Raw genomic sequence first — 12,474 nt, forward strand, 5'->3', positions numbered from 1 at the left:
CCTCAAACAGGCCTTTGGAGAACGGAGAACCGGCCAAAATGTCCCCACTGTACACACATGTCCTCATCTGAAGGTCCTCATAAAGCTATATAGACAAGTGTTCAAACACACATACACACACACACACATTATATTTATAAAAACTGGTAAAACAGAAATGACTGGATGATGTAAGTGTCTGAGGCTCATTCTGAACCACTTTTGTCTCGTATACTTTTTCCCGTAATACTCCAATTGGGGTTGCTTTTCTAGCTTTAATACGTGTCTAATGGACTTACCTTCAGTGTGAGGTAAGTCCTACAGGGCTGACGGAGCTTCAGATGACAGCCACTGATAGCTGATGCACAAAAGCAAGCAAACAGCTGACTTTCGTGTCCAGGGGACTGAAACATGGCTGGTTCACCAGGTGTTTTTCTACCATTGAAAACAGAAAACCAAATTCAGTGAGCGGAGACTTTACATCCAACATCCCCCGTCAAGCGCTCAGCCACAGTAGAAAATGTAAAAATCAAAGCTCGGACAATGACATCGTGACTTTGTGGGGTTGTGCAGGGGCCAATCGGATTGAGGCAGAATGAGAAAGTGATGGGACTTCCTGTTCAGCAGAACGGGGTGATACAACAAATGGGACGCTATCTCAATTGGAGACTCTGCGGCCCGCTCAGATGGAAAACAGTCACGACTGTTTGCAAGTGGTCAACAGCGGAAATTTGCATGACACCCGAGTTGAACTCCATGTAAAAGCCCCGCAGACATTTACATGAGCTCCACGGGCAAATGAGGCATTTCCACCTGTGCACGTTTGTTTGAATGCCGCCATGTTGACGCCAAAAGGGAAGGAAAATGAAAATGTGTCATGGTCACGGACTATGAAGTCCATTCAGTTGTTTCCCTTCTTTTTAACGGAACAGTGTGCAGCATCTTTTGGAGTGTATTGTTAGAAATGGAATATGTTTCTGATAATTTAGTTTTCTCACGATGAGGATTGTTGTGTTGTCGTTAGCCAGCCACCATGTTGCTACAGGAGCCCAGAACCGACAAACCAAACTCTGGCTCTCGATTGGTCAATTGGCATCTTCGCGTCTTCCGCCGTATTTCTCCTCAACGCATTGGACGTTCACCACTAGGTGGCGCCAAATCCTACACACTGCACACTAGCTGAAGCGGTCGGGTCACCGATCATCGCGGCTTCCCTCCATATGTACGACATGAAATGAACCCCTCTAAGGCACACTTGTGGTCCGAGCTGTCGCGTTCAGTTCAGTACAAAACTACCCGATCCGAGCACTGCTCATCGGCCGTCAGCAGCTCGGCGGCCGATGATTTACCACTGACGGATTTATTGTTTCATTTATCAGACCGGAAGTTTCACCGGCTCTCGTGGTCTCCTGTCGAGGAAGTATCAGGGCCGAGTTATTATCGTCCCTCTCAGTCACAGGAACAAAAGCTCCACTGCTACTCGTCCAACACCTCAACCTATTATTCTAATTATTATCAGTGAACTCATTGTACACACGCTGGATACGGCCTCCTACTGTACCATCGACAACACGTTAGCATTTGTACAGTAAGTGCTTTTGAGGACTTAGTGTGTGGATTATCGACAACGTGTGTGTGTGTGTGTGTGTGTGTGTATATAACGTTTTTTACCATCTGCCCCACTCGCTGCTTTGGAAAGACAAAAGAGACGCCATCATGAGTGTCTTTTGTAAACGATAAACAACGGCCGTAAGAGTCACAACAATAGCGTTAAGCTGCACCGATAGCCCCGGTCGTCTTTTATGAGGAACAACCCGTCACAATGGACGAGCAAGCTGAGAGCAGCTCATAAAGACAGAACAATAAGCAGAGCGGCCGTCATCATAAATCTGTGTTGTGTCGAGAACAATCTGCTCAGCATGCCATTGACTCTTTTGTGTGCGCTGTAATTAAAAAATATGTATCACTGTGCTCCCTCGATGAAAGTGACGCTGTAATAGGACGAATTGAGAATAGCACCGACCTGGGAAACCTCTCTCGGTATTACCCACATTTACAAAACTGTCAGTCTGAATGACGAGATAAAGGTTTCAGAGGTTTCCAAGAATGCAATTTCCCCCATTATTCCCAGTTAATGTGATTGTTTGAAAGTTAATGTCCGGAAGGAAACCGTAGAGAAAACAGCGCTTTGCATATCTCAGCACATGAAACGGAGACGACGGCAGGAAAGGTGTCCGGTGTCAAAGGATCGACGGGTCAGAACTTCCTCTGACTCTGATTCTAACGGAAATTTGATCTAAAATAACCAGGTTATTTATGCTATAAATTCCGTTGCACAGAGTCTGTGTGCAATACTTTTTTAAAAATTGGATGACTAAATTATTGAAGCATCCGTTGGCAGCCAACCAGCTCGGCCCAAGGAGGCTTGGAAATAGGTTGGCAGCGCCGTGATTGGACTACCGAATGGGGAGTACTGCTAACCTTGATGTGCATGCATTATTAATAAAGTGGATGAGGGCACCGCTTTTTGATCCCCAGCCTCTGCAGCCCGTTTGCGACATGTTCGGAGTATTTTGTAGACGTAATCCAAGAGCCTGTCGACCGGCTTTAAAAACTGTTCCCGGACCAGCTGGCGTGGATCAAGTTGTGGTGAATCCTAATCAAATCTTAAACTAGCAGATCAACATAAAACCACGAGTGACAAACATGAAATTCTCTCACAGAGGACATTGGAAACTGCTCAGAAACGTTGGATTTGGCAGCAGATAATCTCGTCTCCACGGCACCGCTGCCCTGCTTCGCCAATTTGTGACTTAAAAGGAACACTTTTTTTTAATGAAGCGTGCCGGGTTGATGGAGTTTCCGGAAATATTTCCACATTTCTTTTGAACCTTTCCTCGAGTTGCTTGCTCTGTTTAATCCGGCCGCTCGGTGACACGTCCTCTGCCCCTTTGGATTCCTAGTGAAACGCACTTCTTCTCTCCAGAGCGCCGGCCACACAGTCGGCACTGTGTCCTCACACCTCCTTCGGTTCTGATCGTGGCTGAAATGATCGCGCGTCATTCCTCTCTGGCCTCTCTTTCATCTTTCATTCATCTCCGGCGGAATAGCCGCAAATAAAATATAGCTTTCCGCTCCTCCGTTTTCCCGCCGAAACGTCCGCCCCGCTAACCAACCCTTTCTCCTCTGAGAGCGTGTCCTCTTCCAGCTGCGGGTTTCTGGCTGTCTTTACACTATTACCCTCGCCGGGTTGCGTCTAGACAGAAGAAGTTCCGACCCAAGTGTCTTCCCTGCGTGTCTATATAAAGGTTGCTGACTTTGAATGGAAGTTTATTACCTCCATCCATCCATTATCAATACCGCTTATCCTCATTAGGGTCGCGGGGGCGCTGGAGCCGATCCCAGCTGACATAGGGCGAAGGCGGGGGACACCCTGGACAGGCCGCCAGTCCATCGAGGGCACATATAGAGACATACAACCATTCACTCTCACATTCACACCTATGGACAATTTAGAGATCAATTAACCTGACGGCATGTCTTTGGACTGTGGGAGGAAGCCGGAGAACCCGGAGGGAACCCACGCTGCCACGGGGAGAACATGCTCCTCAACCCGAGCAATCTTCACTCCACTTCACTCTGTATGCCGACTTAGTTCCTTTTCTGAAAATGAATCCCACTAAATATTAAAACACACGGTTCCTTCAAATTACGGCACACCCAAATCCGACATAAGCTGCTGCTCTCATTGGTGACATCATGGCGTTCGACCGCCTCCTGACACATCGTGTAGCGCCAACGGGACGCCATCGAGACGTTAATGGCCATTCCTTACATCTGCGCCGAGGAGCCTCGTGTCAATATCTGCGGAATCGGTGGGACATGGACAGGGGCGGACTGGGGGGGAAAGTGGCCCGGGAGTTACCGGGAGTTACCGGGAGTTACCGTCAGACCGGCCCACTCGATACACGGCCACTCAATGCATCGCACTTATCAACCAGTCAGTGGCCTACTTGGAAATATACCCAAACACTTAACATTATTTTGGACGATTAGAAATCACATCTTATTACCTTCGCATTGAAAATGCGGAAGGTTATGTTTTGATCGCTGTGTATTTATTTATTTATTTATTTGTATGCGTGTTATTCGCATAACAAAAAAAGTTTTAAACCGAATCGCATGAAATTTGGTGGGATGATTGGTTATTATCCGGGGACCATTTGATTAGATTTTGGAATCGATCGGGTCAAAGGTCAAAGTCAAGGTCATGGAAAGGTCAACATCTTCTTTTTACCATAGCACGGTAAATTTTTATCCAATTGGCATGAAACTAATGCCAAAATGTTCATAATTCAATGCCCAATCTTGTGATATGCGAAGGTATGCGCTCTACCGACTGCCCATTCTAGTTTTGTATTTGTTTTAATGAGACGAACAGGGACACCTCACTTTGCTTCTTTTCTCACAGCCTCGTGATCTCTTCCGACACTCTCCCACAACTCTTGAACTTCACTATCTCCTCCGCCCGGCCCCGAGCCCCACACGACCCGGCAGCCTCCGGTTCCTGTACAGATAAAAACCCTTTACCCCCCCCCCCCCCGCCCAGCCCGTAAAGCTTCTTTTCTCCTCTGTTCCTTCAGGTCCAAAGTGTTCCCCCGGACCGCGGTTATTATAACTCTTCAACTCTCAACTGCTTTGTTAGTTTGCCTTTATCAGCCCTGAGATGGGACTTCATGCTGAGGTCACAAAATGGCGCTGAATTACCAAACATGTCGCCGTCATCAGTCGCCATCACTTTATGGTCACGGGCCTGCTTGTGCATTTTCTCTGTCTTTTTTTCTTTGTGCGTCTAAATCAGGGGTCAGGAACCTTTTTAACTGGGAGAGCCATAAAAGCCAAATATTTCTAAATATATTTCATTGAGAGCCATAAAGTATTTTTAACGTATAATAAATTAAATATGTCTTGCTTTTAACCCTTGTGTTGCCTTCGGGTCATTTTGACCCGAATAAATATTACACCCTCCCCCCGCCTTAGGATTTATTTGACCCCATTCAATGTTTAATGTCGGTGTTCTTTCGGTAGTCAACAAACAAACATAAAGTGCCTCACACTTAAACTTGGAAAACAATATTAATTCTAATAATTTTCTGGAGGTTTTAATTGCTGGCGTCAAATTGAACCCAAAGGGTAAAATATGTTAGTAAATATAAAGGTAACAGGAGGGTGAAACATTGAATCGGGTCAAAATGAACCAAAGGTGGGGGGAGGGTGTACTATTGATTCGGGTCAAAATGACCCTAAGGCAACACAAGGGTTAATGCGACTTCTGGTGCTGCATGATGCTAGGGGGGGGGAAATTACTTCTGCTGTAATCTGGTGCGATAGCGAAAATTACAGGGGGGCGGGCGGAGATTTTTTTTTTTTTTACTCTGGGTTGTCTGGGAGCCATATGCCGTCACCGGAAGAGCCATATAAGGCTCGCGAGCCATAGGTTCTCAACCCCTGGTCTAAATGATCCCGCGTCGTTGTCCTCTCCGTTCCGGGAGCCGCTTGTCCAGCTACGGATCGGCTGCCATCGTGGTTTCTGAGTTCTGGCGTAGTGCCAACACGTGATGAACGAATGCCAATGAAACTCATGGATTGTTCCTGTAACAGCAATCCATGCAACACGTCGCCGAAGGGTTGTTTTCCCTCCAGTGGAGCGCATAAAAAGGACCGTTTCAGTATTCTAGCCTCGTTAACTACATGTCCACATGTGTCATGTGACAACCATTTTTCATCACATGTTGACTGGTGTCCCACCTTGCAGCTAGCTATTTATTGAAGGATTATTCCATTATTATTAAAGTATTTTTGAAATTTCCCCACTGTGGGACGAATAAAGCAATATCATATCATATCATAAGGAATTAATAATAATAATAATAATGAAAGCTCGAAACCGTCTTTGAGATCCATCACACTTGGCAACGAGTCGCCATAGATGCATTTAGGCTGTGTGGTGCTTTCAAGGAAGCAGCCAGTACGTGCCACGTTCATTGGGAATCGTCTCAATGCTTCTGGAGACAATACATGATCATGAATAATGGGTGTAGAGGATTTTATGTTCTTGTTGTTCGTATAGAAAACACTCCAAACTCAGAGCGTCCATGGATTGAACATAAGGTGATTTCATCCGGAGGCTCGGCAGCAACCGCCACTGACGCGTCACATGACGTGTCATTTAGCAGACGCTTTTATCCAAAGCGACTAACAATAAGTGCGTTCAACCATGAGTACAAACTCCGTCTCAGTCGAACAGCACCGCTATGGCTGGCGTTTAGTCGGATCCGGGCTGAAGAACATTTTGACAGGCCTCTTTTATCTACTCCGCAAATGCGCTTGTTGAATGTGCCCGTTTTATGACATCTGCATTACATGACGTCACATATTTGTGATTGTTGATTTATTGTTTGTTAGTTAAGTGCTCGTGAGCTACTGTCTGAAGCCAATGAGATGCCAGGACAGCTTTCTGTTTGACTCTTGTAATAACTGGATTATTAACCAGAGGGAGGACGATGGATGGTACCATTTTGGTTCTAACTCTTCTGACCGTCTTTAGATGAATCTTTTTATCTTTTTACCGTACTAATGCCGAATGTGCATCTATTGTGTGAGAGTCGTCTAACTCCTGTAAGAAGCACATCACGGGCAGGTTAGTCATGTAGAGGTTATGTCATGTAGAGGTTATATCATGTAGAGGTTATGTCGTGTAGAGGTTATGTCATGTAGAGGTTATATCATGTAGAGGTTATATCGTGTAGAGGTTATGTCATGTAGAGGTTATGTCATGTCGAGGTTATGTCGTGTAGAGGTTATGTCATGTAGAGGTTATGCCATGTAGAGGTTATGTCGTGTAGAGGTTATATCATGTAGAGGTTATGTCATGTAGAGGTTATGTCATGTAGAGGTTATGTCATGTCGAGGTTATATCGTGTAGAGGTTATGTCATGTCGAGGTTATGTCATGTAGAGGTTATATCATGTAGAGGTTATGTCGTGTAGAGGTTATATCATGTAGAGGTTATGTCATGTAGAGGTTATGTCGTGTAGAGGTTATGTCGTGTAGAGGTTATGTCGTGTAGAGGTTATGTCATGTAGAGGTTATATCATGTAGAGGTTATGTCATGTAGAGGTTATGTCATGTCGAGGTTATGTCGTGTAGAGGTTATGTCATGTCGAGGTTATGTCATGTAGAGGTTATGTCATGTAGAGGTTATATCATGTAGATGTTATGTCATGTAGAGGTTATGTCATGTAGAGATTATATCATGTAGAGGTTATGTCATGTAGAGGTTATGTCATGTAGAGGTTATATCATGTAGAGGTTATATCATGTAGAGGTTATGTCGTGTAGAGGTTATGTCATGTAGAGGTTATATCGTGTAGAGGTTATGTCATGTAGAGGTTATGTCATGTAGAGGTTATGTCATGTAGAGGTTATGTCATGTCGAGGTTATGTCGTGTAGAGGTTATGCCATGTAGAGGTTATGTCGTGTAGAGGTTATATCATGGAGAGGTTATGTCATGTAGAGGTTATGTCGTGTAGAGGTTATGTCATGTCGAGGTTATGTCGTGTAGAGGTTATGTCATGTAGAGGTTATGTCATGTAGAGGTTATGTCGTGTAGAGGTTATGTCATGTAGAGGTTATGTCGTGTATAGTTTATATCATGTAGAGGTTATGTCATGTAGAGGTTATGTCATGTAGAGGTTATGTCGTGTAGAGGTTATGTCATGTAGAGGTTATGTCGTGTAGAGGTTATATCATGTAGAGGTTATGTCATGTAGAGGTTATGCCATGTAGAGGTTATGTCGTGTAGAGGTTATATCATGTAGAGGTTATGTCATGTAGAGGTTATGTCGTGTAGAGGTTATGTCATGTAGAGGTTATGTCGTGTAGAGGTTATGTCATGTAGAGGTTATTTCATGTAGAGGTTATGTCATGTAGAGGTTATGTCGTGTAGAGGTTATGACGTGTAGAGGTTATGTCATGTAGAGGTTATGTCATGTAGAGGTTATGTCGTGTAGAGGTTATGCCGTGTAGAGGTTATGTCGTGTAGAGGTTATGTCGTGTAGAGGGTATGTCGTGTAGAGGTTATGTCGTGTAGAGGTTATGTCATGTAGAGGTTATGTCATGTAGAGGTTATGTCATGTAGAGGTTATGTCATGTAGAGGTTATGTCATGTAGAGGTTATGTCATGTAGAGGTTATGTTGTGTAGAGGTTATGTCATGTAGAGGTTATGTCATGTAGAGGTTATGTCATGTAGAGGTTATGTCATGTAGAGGTTATGTCATGTAGAGGTTATGTCATGTAGAGGTTATGTCGTGTAGAGGTTATGTCATGTAGAGGTTATGTCATGTAGAGGTTATGTCGTGTAGAGGTTATGTCGTGTAGAGGTTATGTCATGTAGAGGTTATGTCATGTAGAGGTTATGTCATGTCGAGGTCACGCTGCCGTCCCGCTTGCTCCACTGTTCCAAGCAGATGCATCCTTTTCTCTTTCACACCTTCTCTTCGGTTCTTTTTTGTATCAAAGTCTGTTCTGTTCCAAACCCTCCCAGCCATGACCACGATGTCTTTCCTAAAACTCTCATCTCTCTCCGTCTCTCGGCCTCCCGTTGCCGCCGCGTTGTCCACGCCAACGCCGAGCTGCCTGCACAGTCGGCATAATGAAGAGGCACACTCGATTCTGCTCTCGCCTCTCTGCCGGTCCGCTGCCCTCGGTGGCAGCGCTGGGCACTCAGCCTGGTCTGGCTCAGCCTGGCCTGCTTTCCACTGCGGGGCCAACCGGGAGCCGCCTCACTGCCGGCCGCACTCTGGATTCACATCGCTCGCTTCGCCCTCGGTCCACGACATTATCTCTTTGAGTCATCTTTTCATTCCCGCTGCCAGCCGAGATGCTTGGCCAGATGGGCAGATTTTTCCAATAAACAAGTTGCGTTTTTTGATCTTGCGTTATGATATTATTGAGTCGACCTTGATAAAGTGTGCTGCTCGGCTATCATTTCTTTTTTTTATTAACGGTTTTCTCTCTGATTTATTATGTATACTGTTGGATCAGGTTATGCCCAAATACTGTCGCAGACAGGTTACAAAAAGATTACATTCATAATCCATTGTTTGAATTCACAGTGGGCTTTGCTTTTACATCAGAAAATGTTTTTGGGGATAAAGTCAAGTCATAATATGTGCGTTACTCGGCAACAAGTGTGTTAGCCACACACGCTCGTGTGAGCAGATTGGATTAGATGCACTTGTGTATCCTTAACACAGCCCCGTGCACACGGTTCCAACATGTCAAAGAATCCCAAATGTATTTCTAGTCTATTATCTTACATTTGCAAAACGCTCTAGGACAAAACCCCGAGCCTTCATCTCGACCTCAGCGTTGGTCCCACGCGGAGAGGGTCACGGTCTGAGCAGCCAGTGTCTCTAGTGTTCGGCTGGCACCGCCAAGACGCGACAGCCCCCCCCCCCCCATCCCCCTCTCGCTCTCCATCCTGTCTGGCCCTATGTGTGACATCACTGTTGTTTCTTCGTTTTCCCGCCGTCTCGTCCTCTCTTCCTCGCTCTCCCTCTCTGCGTCTCAGAGCTGTGGCCGACTCACTGACGCGGCTCATTGTTTGCAGTTCTGATGAATTAGAATTGTTCTTGTTATGATTGGTGTTGGCGTGTGACTGTGGGCCTCGTGGCGGGGAACGCTCGATGGCCGTCGTAGCCGTTTAGGGCGCCGTTGTATTCTCATTTTCAGTCCTCCTATTCTCCCCCATTGGATTCCCGTTGGTTCTGCATTTTTACTGCTGAAGATGTGCACCTCCCCTTTCATAATGAAAGCTCGTACATTATCCTCCAATGTAAAACTTTATCTCAGTTGTGTTGCGGTCCTCCGTCATGTGACCCGGCCCTTCCATGACTTAGTCTCGCTGTCGTCCTGTTGTTTTCTTTCCTTTTCTCCATTGCTGAAGTTGTTATTACCTTCGCATTGAAAATGCCGGAAGGTTATGTTTTGATCGCCGTGTATTTATTTATTTATTTATTTGTATGCGTGTTATTCGCAAATCTCAAAAAGTATTGAACCGAATCGCATGAAATTTGGTGGGATGATTGTTTATTATCCGGGGACCAGTTGATTAGATTTTGGGATCGATCGGGTCAAAGTTCAAGGTCAAAGGTCATGAACAGGTCAAAATCTTCTTGAATCGCATGAAATTTGGTGGGATGATTGGTTATTATCCGGGGACCATTTGATTAGATTTTGGGATCAATCGGGTCAAAGGTCAAGGTCAAGGTCATGGCAAGGTCAACATCTTTTTTTTTACCATAGCACAATACATTTTTGTCCAATTGGCATGCAACTAATGCCAAAATGTTCATAATTCAATGCCCAATCTTGTGATATGCGAAGGTATGCGCTCTACCGAGTGCCCATTCTAGTTGTTGCTGTTTTTGTCCCTGCACCAAGTGGAGCAGGCCGCCCCCCCCCCCTCCACACACCCCCACCCCACCCCCACACACTGCCCTGTGATGTCCTCGGCGAGGTGGTGCGGGGTGTGTGTCTGCGGGGCGTCTGCAGCAGCGGTCTGTTGCGTAAACAGTCTCAACACAGATGGTGCAACATGCCTCTACACATGGCAGGTCCACGGCCCGGGGAGCTCCCATCCTCCTTCATTTGTTCCCTCTCTCTCTCTCTCTCTCTGCGTGTGTGTGTGTGTGTGTTTCGGTCTATGTCTGTCACTCTCTTTCTGTGTTCCGCTCCTGCTGCACCCGTCTCCATGGGTCTGCCTGGCCCTGCGTCTGCGTCTGCGTCCCTGGTTACACGTGTTGTAAATCTGCTTCATCGGGATCTCATATATTTCGTGGTCGAAGGAGCGGCCGTGATGTCTGCAGATACATTCTGCCTTCAGATGTGAAATCGTTCCTCTAAAGCCCCCCCACCCATCTTTTTATTTTGAAGCAGCAAAAACAGCGAATGTTGGGTTATCAGCAGTCGACAGGAGGTCTCAGCTGGCCTCAAGTCCTGGTTTTCCTCCTCTCTTCCCGTTGCCCCTCCCACAGGAACTTCTGTGTGGGATGAAGATGGAAAAAACACATTCCAGCCTGAATTATATTCCACGTTCATAAAGAACATACAGTATATCCTTCAATGGTGAACATATGTTGAAGTGTGTGCCTCGTTGGCGCAGTAGGCAGTGCGTCAGTCTCATAATCTGAAGGTCGTGAGTTCGACCCTCACACTGGGCATTTGTTTTGAGACACCTTTGCCTTGAATTATCTGCAGTCATACACCAGTATTTGTCAGGGTTTCTTCAGCCTGTCAATGCATCAATATGATGATATGAAGGGTGTGAGTTCGACTCCCACATAAAGTGAGTTAGTCTGATAAAAAAAAAAAGCCAATCGGTTAATTTTCAACACATTACTGCCACCGCTTACTCCTTGTATATTGTTGTACTGTACCAGCTCAAATATAACCGAGTCCTGTAAAGCAATGGATTGAAGTGACATGCGGGTTCGAACGTGATGTAATCTATAATGTGTTTTACACCTTGCAAGTCTGTGCAAAAACACTCAACACACGTATTGGCTTTCCTGCACTTTTTTTGTTGCTTTGCTCTGCTTGACGTCAGTGGTGGAGAAATGAAATGAGAAAATGCGGGAAGGGGGGGGGGGGGGGTGTTATATAATCCTGTTTGCTTATCTTTTGCTGGTGTTTTATATTTCAATACTGCGCAGTACGAAACGCAAACTGAAGAATCGTACGGACGGCTGAATAAACGTGAGCAGCGAATTACGATATCGGACTTTGACGGAACTGGCAGGACCGCTCTCGATCTTCTGCCGATGTTTCCCCGGTTACGCCATCGTTTTGTATCGACGACGCCGTAAAGCAATCAGCCCGGTGTTGCTTCTGTCCAGGGGGGGGGGGGAGGTGTTGTTCGAGGGTGGGGGAGAGATGAGGCGAGGAGGAGGAGGAAGACGATGAAAAGAGGGGAAGTAGAACAGAGAGATGACTGACTGTGGCAGCCCTCTGGGTGGTGTGTATCCCAAGCTGGCCTGGAGACGGACCTGATGGGGAAGCTCTGCTCCCCAGTTCAGTGAACACAGTGTGTTACAAACCAATTCAGCCAATTCAGCCCCGAGGGCCTGCAGTTATGGCTGGGAGTCTGGGAGTTAGCTTTTCTGTCTCTCTGTCAAGTTTGGGGGCGCTGTCAAGAGGGAGGACGATTGGAAGGACGGAATAAACCAACAGAAATGCTGTGTTTCCACCGGCTGGCCGGTCAGTACGACTCCCACCCATCTGACCTCAGCTCCTCCGATGTCGTGACCCGGAGTTTGTGTCTCGTTTTGTGTCTTATTTTGAAGTCCTCGTGTCGTCTGTCTCCCTGTGATTGTCTGCCTTCGTCCTGATTGTTTCCTTCTGTGTGATTGCTGGCCCCGCCCTCATTGTG

The 12,474-nt window shown here is 46.1% G+C and overlaps 1 non-coding gene across 1 annotated transcript; it reads left to right on the forward strand.

Moving 5' to 3' along the window:
* The first annotated feature begins 11,193 nt into the window (after positions 1-11,193).
* trnam-cau (transfer RNA methionine (anticodon CAU)) lies at positions 11,194-11,266 on the forward strand. The gene has a single exon. It is a non-coding gene; the product is annotated as a tRNA-Met (tRNA).
* Positions 11,267-12,474: the final 1,208 nt, after the last annotated feature.

Source organism: Pseudoliparis swirei, chromosome 7 (genome assembly GCF_029220125.1).
Source record: "Pseudoliparis swirei isolate HS2019 ecotype Mariana Trench chromosome 7, NWPU_hadal_v1, whole genome shotgun sequence".
NCBI classification, from domain to species: Eukaryota; Metazoa; Chordata; class Actinopteri; order Perciformes; family Liparidae; genus Pseudoliparis; species Pseudoliparis swirei.